This window comes from Lucilia cuprina, chromosome 4 (genome assembly GCF_022045245.1).
Source record: "Lucilia cuprina isolate Lc7/37 chromosome 4, ASM2204524v1, whole genome shotgun sequence".
NCBI classification, from domain to species: Eukaryota; Metazoa; Arthropoda; class Insecta; order Diptera; family Calliphoridae; genus Lucilia; species Lucilia cuprina.
The window spans coordinates 31348544-31366581 of record NC_060952.1 but is presented as its reverse complement, the minus strand read 5'-3'; the positions used below and the strand labels follow the sequence as shown (position 1 = coordinate 31366581).

Genomic DNA, 18038 nt, shown 5'->3' with positions numbered 1-18038 from the left:
AAAGTAGTTTATAATGCACTAAAGCAAAAACAAAACATTTATCTTTTTAAATTAAGCTCATTTTCCAGTCAGTACCTTTAACTTTACATAAACATTTTTGTGTATAATTTCAAAGAAATCTAAAAAACTTTTCATTAATGTTTCATTTCAGTTTAGGGAAAACCTCTGTCATTCGAGGACGTTCAAATATGCATTAAAAATTTATAAAGTCATTATATTGTACATCTAAGATTGAAATAATATTTGTACAACACCTTTGGAAAACATTTTAAAGAGTTTCCTGATTTTGTCACCCACTTCAGAAGTGTATAGAAAACAAGAAAAAATAGCACCTCTTCAAGGGAACACAAAACAACACAACATTTGTAGTTGTACAAAATTGAAACAATAACCAGGGCATCAAGAACATCAAGTAAAACTCATACTCAATAAACAAACACACATACATATGTACAATGTATTCTACAATACACAACCATATACCCACATACATATGTATACATATGTATGTTTGTTTATTCATCTAAAATTGCAGTTATTTATTAAAATCGACACAATAAAAACAGAACTAAGAATCTGAGTTTTGTGTAACAAAAGATTCAAAGAACAACAAAAGGACTAAGAAAAGAAATCCTTTTAATAAAACACATACATACACATACAAACACTCAAAGCTGCAAACGAAAAAATCACATAAAAAGGTGACATTAAGTCAAACAAGTTTTAAAAAGAAATGTTTTTTTTGTTCGTATACTGCAACCCTTTTCAAACAAATATCAACGTCATCTTCGCAAGTCAGCATCGTCATCATCATCTGTGGCAGCAACAGCAGCAGCAGCAATATCATCATTCATGCTTCCTTTATTTTTATGAAAACAATAGAAACCAACAATACGAGGGAAAGTAATGACGGACATGAAGGTGACGGTAAGTTTAATAGCAAATATTTTAACGCTTTTATTCATTTCTACTATCAACAACATATTTTAACAGGCGCTTTATAATAATTGCAAAAATATTATGGAAGAACAGTGTGAAAGATTATAATAGAGGTGAAGGTTTTTTTTTTAAAAATTTCAAAATATGAATACAACTTAAATTAACTTTTCGTTTGAAATAATTGTTTGAAAATAAATATACAAATAATACAACTTGACATGATCGTTCCAAGTGCGTATTTAGATATAACATATAACTTCTTAACATCTTAAAGTTTACCAATCACTTAGAATCATTTTCTGAGTCGATTTAGCCGTCCGTCTGACTGTCTGGTAATTAAACTACAGGTCGCTATTTTAAAGATAATTCATTAACAGTTTTTACATGATTTTCTTTTGTCCACGGAATAATCTTAGAGTACTGGAAGCATCCAGGTCCTGGAACTATATACTTCGATTTTATATGCCTTAGCTGTTTTTGTGTTGATTTCACTGTTTTTGTAAGATTCCAGAGATCTGTGTTGTTGGGCCAGAATTTTTTTAGTCTTTTTGCGTCAGAGCTTTTCTATACTAATTGTAGTCATAATGTACATAAAGCCGGCTTCACACGAGCTCACAAGTTATATGATCTATCAAAATTTTGTGTAGAAGAGTACGGATGGGATCGTCTAATCCATCACATGCTGCGGATTAGACCATCACACACTGAAAGAAAATATGCCTCTTCATTTTTATACGTACACCACTTTAGTGGGTAAGTATAAAGTATACCAATCGGCTCAGAACCATTTCCTGAATACATTTAGCTATGTCCGTCCGTCCATGTTAACTTTGTAATCAAACTACAGGTCGCAATACATACAAAAAAATTTAAACAGCAGTTTCCATCTTATTTTTTTATTATTTTATACAAATTGTGTAAACACGTTTAAGCTCTTAAAGCCTTCTACATAGTTTTCATTATATTTGTCTAAGCATTAACATTGCGTGAAGATCTTTCCAAATTCTTTAATTTCGACTGCATGTTGGAAAATTTTTAAGACAGCGGTCAAATATCACCCGCATAATCCAAATCCTCGGATAGAGTAAGAGACTATATAAGATTCCCTTTTTTCTCCGAATAGACTGTGATCATTATGTCATGTTGCACGATGGTGAATAGATTGTTGAACTGATAGAGACATCCTTATATTACTTATTATGGTATGTAAATATAAATAAAATTATGAAAATAAACAATTACAAAACGAAAACCAGATGCCTTTGATTAAATGTCATTTAGTATACATATTCAGCTTAACAATGCCCAATGAAGCTTAACGGCTATTTCATTATTATTCTTATTTTTATTTCACTGTTGTTGTGGGTGTGTAGGTGTGTTTTTTTTTCACTTTTTGTTTATTCATCGTACCGTTATGTTTATTGTTAATAGCGGTAATACCGAAAAACTCGTATAACAAGACTCTTTTTCTCCCCTTGTTGTTGTTGTTGGTGTTGTCGCTACTGTTAAAGCAGCTAAACAAGGATCCCTAATAATTTTCAATACAACATTGTCTGCGAATTTCTTTAGAAAATTTTGTTTATGGCACGAGAACAATGTCTGATGAAAAAAGACCGGAAGTTAAGCTCGAGCATACAATTGTTATTGTTGTTGTTATTGTTGTAGTGAATATTATATAAGCTATATTAAAGAACAGAAAAGCAGTAATAACAGCAACATCGGTAGTAACAAAACATCTAGACGCGAATTTCATCATCATGATTGTGTTTATTTAACTTTTTTTCTTCAATTTTAATTCCTTTCCATAACATTGGTAATAGTTGTTAATGATGTTGCATTAAAGCCCATAAAAAGAAATATCAACATTTTTATTTATTTGTGGGGCATTTTTAAAACTGGAAATTAGTATTTAAAAAATTCGAATAAATTTTTAAAGAAATTAAATTAAATTTAGTTTTTTATTATATTTATTAAACAAGATAGTAAAGTTTATGATATATTAAACCTAAAGCAGTAGAAAAATATGGTAAATAGTAATAAAATTTTTAAATAAAATTTTACTTAAATAATTTCTTGATATTTATTAGGAAAATAAAAAGTATTAAATTCGTTATTTTATGATAGTAAATATTTTGTCATAAAAAATATGTAAAATTGGGAATTATCTCTCTTCGCAGTCAAAATTAATTAAGATATAAAAGCAATATTTAAAGATAATGTATTTAACACTATAATAGATTAATTTCAGAACAAAATATAATTTTTATGTTATGTTTGTTACATTCCCAGTAACTTGTTTTCAAATTTTGCTAACGAGTGCTCTAAGTAAGTTAGTTATTTCATACATTACTTCATAATGAGAGGTCGTTATTAATAACGCATTAATTTATTATTTTTCTCTATAGCGTATTATATATCTAACTATCTATCTATCTATCTATCTATCTATCTATCTATCTATCTATCTATCTATCTATCTATCTATCTATCTATCTATCTATATCTATATATCTATATATCTATCTATCTATTTATCTATCTATCCATCTATCTATCTATCTATCTATCTATCTATCTATCTATCTATCTATCTATCTATCTATCTATCTATATATCTATCTATCTATCTATCTATCTATCTATCTCTCTATCTATCTATCTATCTATCTATCTATCTATCTATCTATCTATCTATCTATCTATCTATCTATCAATCTATCTATCTATCTATCTATCTATCTATCTATCTATCTATCTATCTATCTATCTATCTATCTATCTATCTATCTATCTATCTATCTATCTATCTATCTATCTATTGTTAGGGTCTAAAGTATTCTCACCAATGTTGTATAAAAACTAATTGACAAGAACTCTGTTGATGGCAAGAGCAGACAGTCTATTCGCTGACAAAATAGAAAATTGTTTCTTCTGTTTCCCCTATTTTTGTGACAGCATTCATTGAATGGCAGCACAAGGCGGCTTGTATGTATGCTAAGTATCCAGTGTACGGTTATTATTGTCAGCAACCACATTATATGTGCATTAGAAATATGCAGATGAAATTCCTTTCGGTTCATTTCTACACTAGTTCTTATGGACAGAATTTGTCGAAATTTTTATACATTATTGTGGATGCATGAGTAGTATTTTTCTGCATTACAAGCATCAGCATAATACTTTTTCCAAAATGGAAAATCACTGTATATAAGTGATTAGTGTAAACATAATTTTAAATGCTTTATTACTTATGTTTTTATACACTTACACCACTATGGTCGAACCGAATTATAAATTTTCGATAATTCTATACTTAATAGTACACTAATCAACTTACAATCATTTTCTGATTCCGTCTGAGTGTCCATGTAAGATACTTTTATGATATGTATTTTTTTAAATAATAAAAATTGTTCCATTATTTCATACAGCCTCCACAAAACCCGATTATGGCCCATAATATTTATAAGAAACAATAATCGAAGAAAAATCCTTTGACCCTTTAAGTAAATCGTGTTTTTTATCAAAAAAAAATTTTATTAATTCGGAATAAACCGGTAAAAATTCAATATACTTTCTTACTACTTTTATATTCCACTGTGTGCCATCATATAATTCAACTTTACCAACAATACTTTCTTAATAGTATTACAATTTTTTTTCTCATCTTTGATTATATTTTTATTTTTGTGTTACTATAAAAACAAAATAATTCTGTTGAGTTATTTTTAATATTTACACAACCAACTTTTTGACACCATTGCAAAGATATACTAATAGTTATACCAGTTAGTACCATATTTTAAAACAAATACCAGCAGAAAAAACACACACACTTTTTCATAATAAAGTTTTATAATAACAATACAAAAAAGTATAAATAAAATATTTAAATTTTTTTTAACTGTCGAACATAAAAAAAATAAAACAAATCATTTTAAATGATTACCTCGTTATTGTTGGCCACATAGACACATATACAAAATGCCAACATAAGATTAGAACAAAACAAAAAATTATACAAAACGAATGCAAAAAAGCGTTATATCTAGCTATATAAACCTAGTATGTATCTCTATATTCCAATACAAGGCCACATTCACATACATACTAACTCCTGCTGAATAAGCCTACTTTTTGAGTTTTGGCTGTGATACCACTATAATAATATTTTGGCTAAATGCCAAAACAATTTGTCTCTAGCTCTAGATGAATTTAACAATACATATTTATATATGTATATCAAATGCACGAGAATAAAAACTTTAACTCAAATATGTATTACAATCGTAAAAAAAAAAATCATAAAGCATGACTGGAAATAGAAAACTGCATTTAAACCCTAATACAGATTTGTTTGTATTTAAATATGTGTGTCTACAAAGGGAAAAATAAAATGTATAGAAAAAAGAAACATACAATAAAAAAGGAAGTAAAAAGTGTCGCAAATTCTAAAGCCAATAGAGTTGTCATACAGGTCACACATTATCATAGATTCAGACACGATTGCACATACACAATCAGTTATAAATTTACACAAATACAAAAGGATATATACATACGTACATTAGGGTGTCCTTTAATGTAATATGCTGATGACTAGGAAATTTAAATTTAGTTCGTTCTAACATATTGTTAAATTGGATTAATAAATGCTTGGTTCTCTAGTCTGGGCAACAAATTCGCCTCCCCCTCCCCCGCGGCATGTTACCTTGGCGAAATCTCCACCTTGGTGTTATTGCAATCCCGGGGAACAGAGGTGTTACCAATACCTCTAGTCAGCCGGAAGTATAAACTAGTGTTGTCAAATGTATTCCTGGCTTCGCTTTAGAAAGACTTGACATGGGGTTTAACCAGTACACCAGATAATCTGGTACTACGGGTGGCCAGTTGCCTGGAGGACATGTCGGGAAAGTCTTCATATATTGGAGACTAGTACTGATTTAGTATGCATTTTACGCTTCGGGGAAGTTCTTCGGTGCTGTTGCTATCTCAACAGGATATATTGATACATGCTACGCGTCTAATTATTGGAATTTATTGACTTTGTAAATTCCTATTTCCTTTGTCACATAGATCGATTCATAAAAGAGGGATTCTGATCCATTTTTCGGTATTTCGGACTACCAAATATGTCTCTAGGTGCTGTTTCCAAAACATCGGAGTCATCTCAGTAGTGTCGTTTCGCGGGCTTAAAGAGGATAAGGAACGCACTGGAATGGGTCATTAGATGATGGCGATTGAATTTAAAATAAATCAATCTTTCATGGCATTATAAGGGTGGCCATCTTCCGGTATATCCGGAAGATCGATTTCACCTTATGTTAGGGTTCGTCTCCCCTCCTACTGACTTTAGACCAGTGATTGTTTTTTCCTTGTCGGGATGTGCATTAGGCTTAATCCTATGCTGCCAGTCATTCCGCAACGGGGTTACTATGGCAAAAGATTAGATAGCTCGAGTACTTCTGCAAAGTGCTTGTACATGGACCGGCACATCCATGTACAAAAATTGCCACCTGAGTTCTTCATTAAAGGATTCAGTGGATGAAAATGACCACCGTGAAATAAGGCCGTCAACGCAGGTTTTCACGTTAAGCACTCAACATTCAAGTCTGAACAACCAGTGATGGGGGGTTTGATTCCCACTTGTGGCCCTTGCACAAGAGTCCCGATATAGGCCTTGATGTATTTCTTTGTATATGATGTATGTATATACATCATTATTTGAATTTAAATAACATTATTTGAATTAAATAACATTATTTGAAATTAAAAAACTAAGAATTTTTTAGTTAAATAATTTAAAATCTACACAAAAGTGTTTTTAATTTTTCAAAAACATCCGTTGTCAAAGTATAAGAAAATCACTATAACAATTGTATCCATAGTTATATGGATATGACTTCAAAACACACTTTATTTTGACATATATTGATCATTTTTGATGAAAAGTTGGAAAAAGGTTTTCGAAGGATATCGCTAGATAGTATCCTTTTTAGCATGTAGTGACATCAAATTCTAAAAAATAACTAAACTTTCTTTGGAAATAATCATTTACTGTAGCTGTGAACTCAAAATCGGAAAAAATAAAAAAAATCATGGGACACCGGTATCCAGTATACGTGAAAGAGTTAAGGGCCAAAAGAGATCCGATGATTACAAAAAATCTTTTTCTTGTCTCCAGAGAAAATTCAAATTAAATGAATTGCGGCTTCGGATTTGTAGGCATTTCATTATTATTTGTTTATGTCCCCTTCTTCTTCCTCGGAATTCACAAAAAATATTAAACAAACGATTTCTGTTTATAAAAAGTGTGAATGGCATGGCAACTTCAAATGTAGAAAAGAGAACATTTATAAATAAATTAAAATTAATTTTCGTTTAGTGCGAATTTCCCTCAACCAAAAGATTAAATTTCTGCTAAAAGAACTTTGCGTAATTTCTTTAACGTAATGGAAACATTTCGTAACATTTCTATGCAAGTAATATGAAGAAAATTTTAAATTCCTTAGAAGGACATTTTTATACTTTGACGCAGCTTAAAAAATATTTACCCTAGTACAAAGATTTTTGAAAATGGTATCTTAAAATCTCCTGTAATTTAATTTTGAGTAGAAACTATAGTACCTTATGTATCCTTTATACAAATGAAACAACCCTAATTCACATACTAAATAATGCACTAAATAAACGAGTAACAAACATTTATTTAAAGTTTTTTCTTTTATATAAATTTTACACGACATATGTGATATGTTGGTAACAACCGTAAATTGCTGCAATAATGTATGATCAATATCATATTAAATTTGTTTATATAATTCGTTCATTTAATTGTTAGTGTAAAACTATATTATATTAACCCAATTCACGATCTGGTGTATTTTTTGCAATTGTAAATTTTTTTCGTTTTTATCTCTATCTGAGATACTTTTACTAATTTGTTATAATTTTAAATTTTTTATTATTATTTTTTTACTTTTATGATTGGTTTTATTTTTTGAGCTTTCAGTTTGTATTCCAAAATGTTGAACTAATAAAAATTGTATTTCAAGAACCTTATTCATAACAATTTATCAACGGTTTCAAAAACAAATTTTGGTACAATATTTTTGTCAGTGCCCCATATTTTATTCTTACACTAGATCGTTAATTGGGATATTTTACTTTTATATTAAATTGTCTTATTATTTAAAACTCTATAAAAAAATTTTGTTAATGTTTGTAACACCAAAAAGTATTGGTCCTAAATCCCGTCCGTTTGTCCGTCCGTCTATCTGTGTGTCTAAGTAAAACTTGAGCGCACGCTACAGGCCTCATTTTTTAAGATATTTTTATGAAATTTGGTACAAGAGGTTTATTTGGCTCAAATAAATCAATTAATTAAAAATTTATACGAAATTGATTTGTGTGAAATTGTTTTTAGTGCTATATAATTTCTATTTTGTTCAATTCACAATCAATATTGTCGCATAATCGTAAATATGTTGTTGGTGTTTTTTATTCAAAAGCTCTATACAACTTCTTATACGACAACAATGTTTTTCGATTATCGTAAGAATTTTTTTGTTTATAATTGTATTTTTCAGCATACAAATACAAAATTCAATCGTTTTTGGCATAAAAAATGACAGAGTGGTAACACAGAATCACAGACAGCTCTTTAGCAATACAAAAAATTGTATTAGTTCCACAATTAGTTCCAGAATGCATGATAATCAAGCCTGTTTTCATTCTACTGATTCTAAAGAAAGTATTCTGGAACTAGTTCTTAAATCAATGATTTTTGTTCGAAATTGTCAACTTCGGAACAAGTTCTAGGAAAACTTTAGTAAACTTTAGCTTTAGGTTGTTATGTAACAAATTTTTATATTTTTTCCTATAAGTCAAAATATTGAGATAAAATGGTTTTTAATAAACATCTTTCTTCAGTACAGATAGAAAAATATTTGAAACTAAAAAAGGATTTTTGGGTGCTTGTACCTATTTTGGGAACCTAACAATCAACTAAGAAAAATAATTATAATATTTAATTTACGTCTTCATTAACCTACTCTTTATCAGATTTCTTTATTTTTGATCTGATTTTTAGTAATTTTTATTTTTTTTTTTTTTTTGTGACAGGAATCCATTGTTACAGAGTTGTGAGGAAGACCTGTAAAAAACTTTTTTAGCATTTACTTTCTTTATGAATAGTTTTTTCTAATATATTTTTTTTTTGTACTAAGATTGCCAACATAAGTTTTATGTCGTGAGCAAAATCGTTGTGAACTTATTATTTATTGTAAAAATTTTATCATTATGCTGCACCAATAATATGTTTAATTATTTTTTGTGCAGGATATACAAAACCAACAGCTAATTTCCATTCTTCCGGTACTATTTAATGAGGGATCTTTTTAAATCCTTCTAATTCTATTGTATGCAGAAATTTACAAATGATTGCACTTTCTACTGCATTAAAAATTAATATAAGAACTTTTAATTTTTTAACATTTTCTTAAACTGATTCCAAGAAGTTGTTTCCAAACTAGTATGTATTCCATAACTTGTGTCAAAGAACTAGTTAATTAAAAACTGTTTAGAAGAATTTTAGAACCAATGCAATATTCCGAGGAATAGGTTTCAGACGTAATGGTGGCACCGCTAGTTCTATGGTTGTTATTTAAGAATCTAAAGTAGTTATATTTGCACTCGTTCTACAACTAGTTGTTTTAAGAACAATTTCTGAAAATTTATTTATTACTTTTAAATTAATTTGGTTTATTTATATATTTTGAAATTGTTATGTTTTGATTGTTTGTTGAGAACATAAACTTATGATTTTCTACAAAGAACTGTTTACAATCACTGTTGCTATACAGTACTATGCTTAATTGCGAATTTAACAATTATTTTTCTAAAACTACGCAAATGAGAGGGGCGTATAAGTAATAACTAATTTTTATTTAAAATAATCATACGCCCTGTGTATGTTACTGAAAACCTAAAAATTAAAAAACTACAGTTCATTATATAATTTTTCAATGTAAAATATTTGCATTAAATCTTTTTTTAATACAGAAATATTTTATAAAAAAAATTGTATTTTCCTATAAACGAGTTATTATTCCAAAGTGGCAAGAAAAAAATAATACCATTTTTCTATATAACAAAACCATACGCCAAATGTAATAAATTATACATATTGCATTGTCGTATATTTTAACAGGTTTTATTTCTTCCTAGATAGTTGTACTCAAACGTATGTATGTTGGTACGTAAATGCAGAATTTTATTACAATTTATTTTTTTTTAGTTCATATGAGAGCGAACATAAGGTTCATGTAGTTTGCAGTTGAAAGTTAAGCTAAGGACATTTTATGGTAGCTAGATAATCGCTATAGACTTACTTACTTGATTTTTTTACTGTAGACAGCATTCAGTAGCACAAGAAAAAAATACACACAAAAACTAACAAAAAAAAACTTTCAGTTAATAGAATTGTATGTATAAAGAAAATTGAATTTTTTCTATTTTTTATTCAAAAAAAAAAAATTTTGCTGTGCACTTTTTTCCACACCATAAATTTTCACACAAAAGTCTAGGAGATTTTTTTATGTCAAACTTTTACACTTCATTTTCTTTACATTTTTTATTTATTTATTTTTTTGTTTACTTCAAAAGAAAATTAACATTTTTTTATAGCATTTAATTTACGTGAAGATTTCTTTTTATTTATTTATTTTTTTCAAACTGACACGAAGGACATTTAAAGAAGGAATCTTTTTTATTTTATTTGTTTTACATTTTAAAGTATGCTTAAATTTTTTCTTGTATTCTTTACATTTGATTGATTTCAAACATTTTCACACCATTTACATTTTCAATATATTTTTCGAAATTTTCTTCAAGTTTTAGCATTTTATTGCTTTTTAAGTTTTTTTTTTTTCTTATTATTTTTTCTCTAACATTTACATTTTACACTTTTGGATTACATTATAAATGTAAATTTTTTTCTTGCCTATTTTAAGGGCGACTTTCAATTTCATTTATTTATTTTTCTCGGTCATTCAAAGTTGGACGAGCATCTTAAAAACCTTTTTTCAATTTTCTTTTCTTTCACTTTAACGACCGTACGTACACAAATGCTTAGGTTCTTCTTTCACACTTTCTGCATTAATAAGTAAAACCAAGCAAAAAAGGTTTGCTTTCTCTAGTTTTTATTGCCTACTTATAGGCTTAAACAAATAAGAGCTTTTTTCAGAAAAAAAAACATTTTAGCATACTAATGAAACTAAAGTAAACCGACCAAACGACCGACGGAACGAACAAACACAACGACCATTCTAATCCTTTATAGTTTTATTTTATTATATTATTTACTTTTTTTCTTTGGTTGAAATTTAGATGCGTAACTATTACCGAGATGTTTAGTGTTCAAAGTTCAAATAACAAATGATATGTTGTAGCATACATTTAGGCACATTAACCCCTACATATGCTTTGTCCACAAACACTTACACACATATATGAATATACATATATACTAATACATATTCAATTATTTATAATGGCAATGGTAATGTGAGTGAAATTTTCTTCTTTACACATCTGTACTATAAACTTACTATCACATATAGAATTGATTATCTCTCGTCCTTGCCTCCTACTACCACAAAAACTGACTACTACTGTCACAATACAGCTCTAATGGCCTTTTACAGCAACCAGCAACTATTGCTACTCAAACTCCAACTATAACTGATAACATTGCTGTCCCTGCAGCATCACACACCGACACATATTATCAGCCTTTAATCTATCACTGTACAACAAGTCCTTATATATATGTATGTGAATGTATTCTAAACACACAGTCACCAAACTATTTCCTTTTCTACTCTTTGTTCGTTTTTAAATAAATATCCGTAAACACGTCCAAACGCTGTAAAATGCCGGCTAAGACTGAATTCTAAAATATCTGCCTGCCTTTATTATAACAACCAGTATCATCTTCTTTTAGCAGCTGCTCTGTCGACAGAAAAACACTAAAACAACCGGCTTATACTAACTGTTCAAATGTTTATATCCTGCCAACGTATGTGAATTTCTAATGCAATGAGGTTTCTTATAGATAAAAATTCTCTTTAAAAACATTTCAAATGCTCTCCAAATGGAGAAAAACTCTTTGTTAAATAAAACCAAAATACTCTCTTAATTTAGTAATATTTTTATTTTACGTATACATGTAAATGTAAACATTTTTATACAAAACAAAACACAACACGTTACGTTATGTGTGTTTGTACGTCGTACAAACAACGTGTGTTTTATCTGTACTCTTTTTTTTTTTTTTGTTTGAACATTGTTGCGTATGAATGAAATTCAGTTTTTTTATTGTTTTTATTATTCAGAGGTTTCGTCATGATTACTATTCTGCTCGACATGTTTGTTTGTTGTGTGCCTTTATCTGTATACTTTATTGTGGTTGAAAATATCCTTGAGAGTGCGAGAAAGCGAGAGAGAAAGGGTAAGGATTCCGCAACAACACAGTGTGCGTAAGTTTGTATTTATATGCTAAAAAGTATGTTAATGTAGGTCGTTGTTATCATAATCATATTTAAATTATTTATTCTTTATTAAAAATCACATTTACATGTTGTGTACTTCAACTTGTTAAAGTACACGAATTTAATTTTTAATATGTTTATTAAATATTCAATTGCTTTGAGTATGATTGATAAGAACGTAACTTGTAAATTACATAAAATATTATGTATGCAATTTATATAAGGTAATCGAATAAATGTTTTATAATAGTATTTTATTGAAAATTAGTTTGATTTTGCAAAATTAAAAATTCTGTTTAAGTATAATATGTGATTATTACACCGTGCAATAGTCATATTCACTAATGAAGCTAGGTAAAAAATGGGACGATGTTCACCATTTTTATCTACAGTACCATAGGAGATCGTGTGTCAAATTTCATCCAAATTATCTCTAAAATTGCGAACTGTAGTTTTATAACAATGTTTACAAACCCTATTCGGGGGTTCAGTTATATGGGGGCTAGATAACTAATGAACCGATGTAAACCATTTTCAATAGGCTTCTTCCCTGGTATAATAGAATATCATGCACCAAATTTCATTGAATTATCTTCAAAATTGCAACCTATAGTTTGATTATAAGTTTTACATGGAAGGACAGACGGACGGACATAGCTTAATCGACTCAGATAACGATTCTAAGCCTATTGATTAACTTTAAGGTGGGTATAAGACGAATATTTTTGTATGTTACAAACATCAACACAAATCCAATATACCCTCCCCACAAAAGTGGTGTAGAGTATAACTAACTGCTGGCTAACAAGCTGTTAACTTTCCCTTTTGGGAATTTATACACACAAAAGTTATCAGCAAGATAATTAGCAGTTCGGTTTCAATCGATGCGAAACACGTGAATACTAAACACGAGAATAATAAATAGTATGACATTTGGTTTAGTCCATTTCCGAATTTTTAAAAAATTTTTTTTTAAATTTATGTGCATTAAGACTGTGTGCTGAGTTCATTTGCTAATCAATAATATCAAATGCTGCTAAAAAGTTTTGTTTCAAAAATAAGACTTTTAATATCCTACACCACTACAATAGATATTATACGATTATGTTGATGGTTGTAATACCCAAAAATATTAGACCTTCACTCACCTTAAAATAAAGTAATTGCCTCAGAATCACATTCGGAAACGATTTAGCTATGTCCATCCGTCCGTTTGTCTCTCTGTGTTTCCATTTTCAAGTTAATTTGATACAATTAAGCACATACACTCGTTTTAAGGACGAAGCCTATTGAAAATGGTTAAAATCGGTCTATTACTTCTCATAACCCCAATACAACCGTACCCCCAGAATGAGGCTATTGAGCACGTAGATATGTTCGATAATATTGTACAATCTGTAACGATCGGGCCTCATTCGTTCCTACCCCCGCACAAAGTTCGCTTTAGAAAATTACTTAATAGTCACTATGATACTCTGCATAAATAACTTTAATGTAGAAGTAAATCCCTATACTAATTTATATTATGAGCTTCTGCTTTAGAAAATCCCTTTTTTGTTAAGGAATTGTTAAAATATTTCTGAATTAAGTAAAAATTAGAACAACCGGTTGAGATTCATTGGATCGGTTTGACATATTCCGTCCGTCTGTGTGTCCATGCAAATGTATGGAAATATTAAAGATATTTTGTTGTTGGGTCCCAGCACGAATTTGATTAAAAGCGATAAAACGGTACACTGCAAAAAAATAATTCCAAAGAAGCGAAAAAGACGTAGAATTTACTGCATTAAAGTACGATAAAAGCCTAAAGAAGTGATGATTTTATAACAGGCTTGTCATATGAAGGATGTCCTTTTATTTGATTCCAAATTCACTTCAAATAATCTTCGCATCTTTAGAAGTCAATAAACATCACATCCACAGATACTAAAATGGAGCTGGAGCTGGATTCTTGTCTGACCTATTAGTACACAGCAACAACATGACAATGACTTGTACTACTCAACAACTTACATTTCAGTGAATACTGTATTTCATAGAAGGTTTGGTTTTAAAAATACTTGAAGTGGAAAAAATAACAAGAATACACATTTATTTAAGTCTTTTATGTAATCTGAAATCCATTTATAGGTTTAAATGGCCTAATTTCTGCCTTTTTCACTTTTTGGGACTTTATGACATGATATCTCCAAAGCCTGATGTATTGTATAAATTCGATTCCATTCAGATTCAGAAGAACTTAATTCTTTTGAAAAGCATAATTTAATCTATGAATTTTGAATACATATTAGGGTGATCGACTCGTATTTATACTGTTATGCTCTTCCATTTAATATAAAACATAGATAGTGAAATATAACATTTATTTGTTGACCAAAAATAAAAAAAGTGCAAATATTTAAAACTTATTTATTTATAAAATACATTTGTATATATAAACTTTAATAAATATTTTAATTGAAAAACATAACTTTTTAATCGTTCTATTAAAACTTCCCATCAACAATAGCAAATATTAGCTTTACTTTCCATTCTGTTATAATATTATAGCGTTAAGCTACTTACGCATTACAAAAAACATATGACTTCTATAAACAAATATATACATTTATATATACATGTGTATGTATGTATATGTATATACAAACATACACATGACTAGCAACACCCGCGAACATATGCAAATCATTCATATAATTTAAGCGCCAAAAATTATGCAAACAATATGTCGCTGCAAAATAAATACAAACTCACTTATACACACATTTATATTTTCATAAAAAAACACATGCTTAAAAAATGAACAAACGAAAATGGAGAAGAAAAAAATATAAACTTTACTACTACGCGACATTGAACGTGAAATCATAATATTGTTTTTTGTTTTATTTCTTTTTTCATTTTTTTAACCATGTGTTCATGTTTGGTGCTTTTTTTTTCGTTGTTATAGTTAGTTCTGCCATTGCACGTGCTAAATGGAAAAAAATCTTTATAATTTAAAGAGAAATACTGTAGCTCTTAAGAAAATTTTAGCGCTTGCGCCTTAATACTCTTTAATTTAATAAAATTTATCTGAAAAATCAAAGATAAATATACTTGTAGAACATACATTGTCTACATGTATTAGTATGTAAGTCTATGAGTGTGTGTAACCTTTTGTATATGTAGACATGACCTATGACAATAGATTTTAAAATTTTTAGTTTTATTATTTGATTTTGTTTTATTCTATAGAAATTTTAAATTAAATTAAATATTATTTAAAATCCTTTTAGCACAGACATACTTTTAAATTAAAATGTTATAAAAACAAAAAATAAAAATAAAAGAATCTGATTAATATTAATTGAATTGAAAATTAATTTTTCAAACATTATATTGTATATTTTTCAAGTCTTTTATGCTCTAATACTATTACAAAGAATATAAAAACAATCACACATAAATATATAAAAAGAGTCGTTGTCATACATCATGATGTTTATCTCCATTCACACTGACTTTGTTTTACATACAAAAATAAGTACATATGTATTTTCATACATACATAAAAAAGTACACATATATATACATATATAGATGTACACATACTCTTACAATAGAACTTCATCTAAGCTTCTGATATTTTTTAAATAAATGTGATATAAATTATCGTTTGTTTTAAAGGCTGTGTGAGTGTGTGTGTGTGTGCGTGTTTAGTTATGGATATCTGTTTGTTTTCACATTCTTATATTCACATACATACTCATGCACACATTACATCTGTGTATTTTATATCCAATTTGCATAATTTACATACTTGACGTTAACATTTTAAGGACTCTTAACCAGCATATGTTAGGGATAAATTAATAGAATATAAATAGGGAATATCTACGAATTTTATACATTCATATTTACACACATACAGCAAGCAGCAGCAGCATGTGAGTATATTATTGTACAGGCAATGTTTGTATGTATGTATATTTACATACTTTGCACTCATATGTTAAGATCATTATTCAAATTTTATAATTATCTATTAAAGATAGAAAATGTATTTTGATGACATTTTTCAAAAGTAAAAAAGGAACTTTTTGAATGCATTTAAGCTTAAAAAGGGGAATAAACTTATGCAAGGCATTATGTTGTTGTCGTAAAAAACTTAGATTACTTGAATATCTAACTTAGTTAAAATTCAAAAACTTTATAAAAATTTATATTAAAAAACAAGTATGAATTTATAGTCGGACATTGCCGACCATATGATACCCTACACCAGTCAGTATGTTAAAATTGTGGATTTTTTATATAAAGCATTTAATTTGTTTTATTGTGAAATTTTTTACTTATTGTTGAAAAAAAGAGATTTTCTACAAGAGGGCTCATAGGTAGATTTGGTAGATGAATTTACGTCTACTTCAAAGTCATTTATGTAGATTTTGATCGTTTTGTTAGTAATTTTAAGTTAATTTTGACCTTCAAGGGGAGTTTGTATGGGGGCTAAGGTCAAATAAGGCCCGATCACTATAAAAATTAGTATTTTAATTTATTTTTCTATAAAACGAATTTTTGCTGATTTTTGTTGACATTATAAAACATTTAACGTAATTGTGAGCCTAAAGGCCCGATTCGGGGGGTATGGTTGTATGGGGGCTAGGAGAAATAATGGACCGATTTCAACCATTTTTAATAGCGTTCGTCCTTGAACCAAAGAAAGAGTATGTGCCAAATTTCATCAAATTATCTTTAAAATTGCGACCTGTAGCGTGCGCACAAGGTTTACATGGACACGCAGACAGACGGACAGACGGACACAGCTAAATCGACTCCGAGCCGATTGGTATACTTTAAGGTGGGTCTAGCACCAATATTTTTGGGTGTTACAAAGTTTTGCACAAACGCATAATACCCTCCCCACTATAGTGGTGTAGGGTATAACTAATAAAACCGTTGTATTTAATTTAATTATTATCTTTAAATCTACAAAACTTTTTAATCTTTAAATAGATGCAATAGGCAAACAGAAATAGCAGTAAGGTATACCTTGCTATTTTCTTTTAATTCCTCAAAACCTTTTATTCTTTTATAAGATTTACATCAATATTATGACATTTTATTGCCAACACAAATTAGACTTATCCCCACTTCAAAAGTATCACTAAGTTAAGTTATTAGCTTATATGAAAGTAATGCTTATAGATTTTTTAGTAAATGATTATTATCTCATTATTACACCATGTAACAGTTATTTTCACACATGAAAAAATCTATGTGTACAGGAAACTGTGGACCATTAGTGTTAACTCTGTGTACTAAGTTTCTCACAATCAGCTCTTATGCTACTGCAAAAGGACTTTAAAGTCTAAAGGACATACATTTTCAAAATATGAAATTCCAAATTTATATTAAAAAAAGTTGTTATTCATATTAATATCAAATGAAGCTGAGAACGTCTGCTTCAAAATAATATGATTTATTTCAATTCATCTGTGATAAAAATGAAATGGAAACCTTAAAGAAATTTACAGAGTGTTATCAATTGAGGGCGTTTAAGTATACATA

At 28.7% G+C, this 18038-nt stretch overlaps 1 protein-coding gene across 3 annotated transcripts in view; it reads right to left on the bottom strand.

The window, feature by feature from the left end:
- The window catches only part of LOC111679347 (Down syndrome cell adhesion molecule-like protein Dscam2), a 113480-nt gene extending 102655 nt beyond the window's left edge, over positions 1-10825 (bottom strand). For all 3 annotated transcript variants that reach the window (XM_046948978.1, XM_046948980.1, XM_046948981.1), the window contains exon 1: positions 10336-10825. The gene's annotated coding sequence lies outside the window, so the exon portion shown is untranslated. The remainder of the gene's footprint in view (positions 1-10335) is intronic.
- Between the last annotated feature and the right edge of the window lie 7213 nt (positions 10826-18038).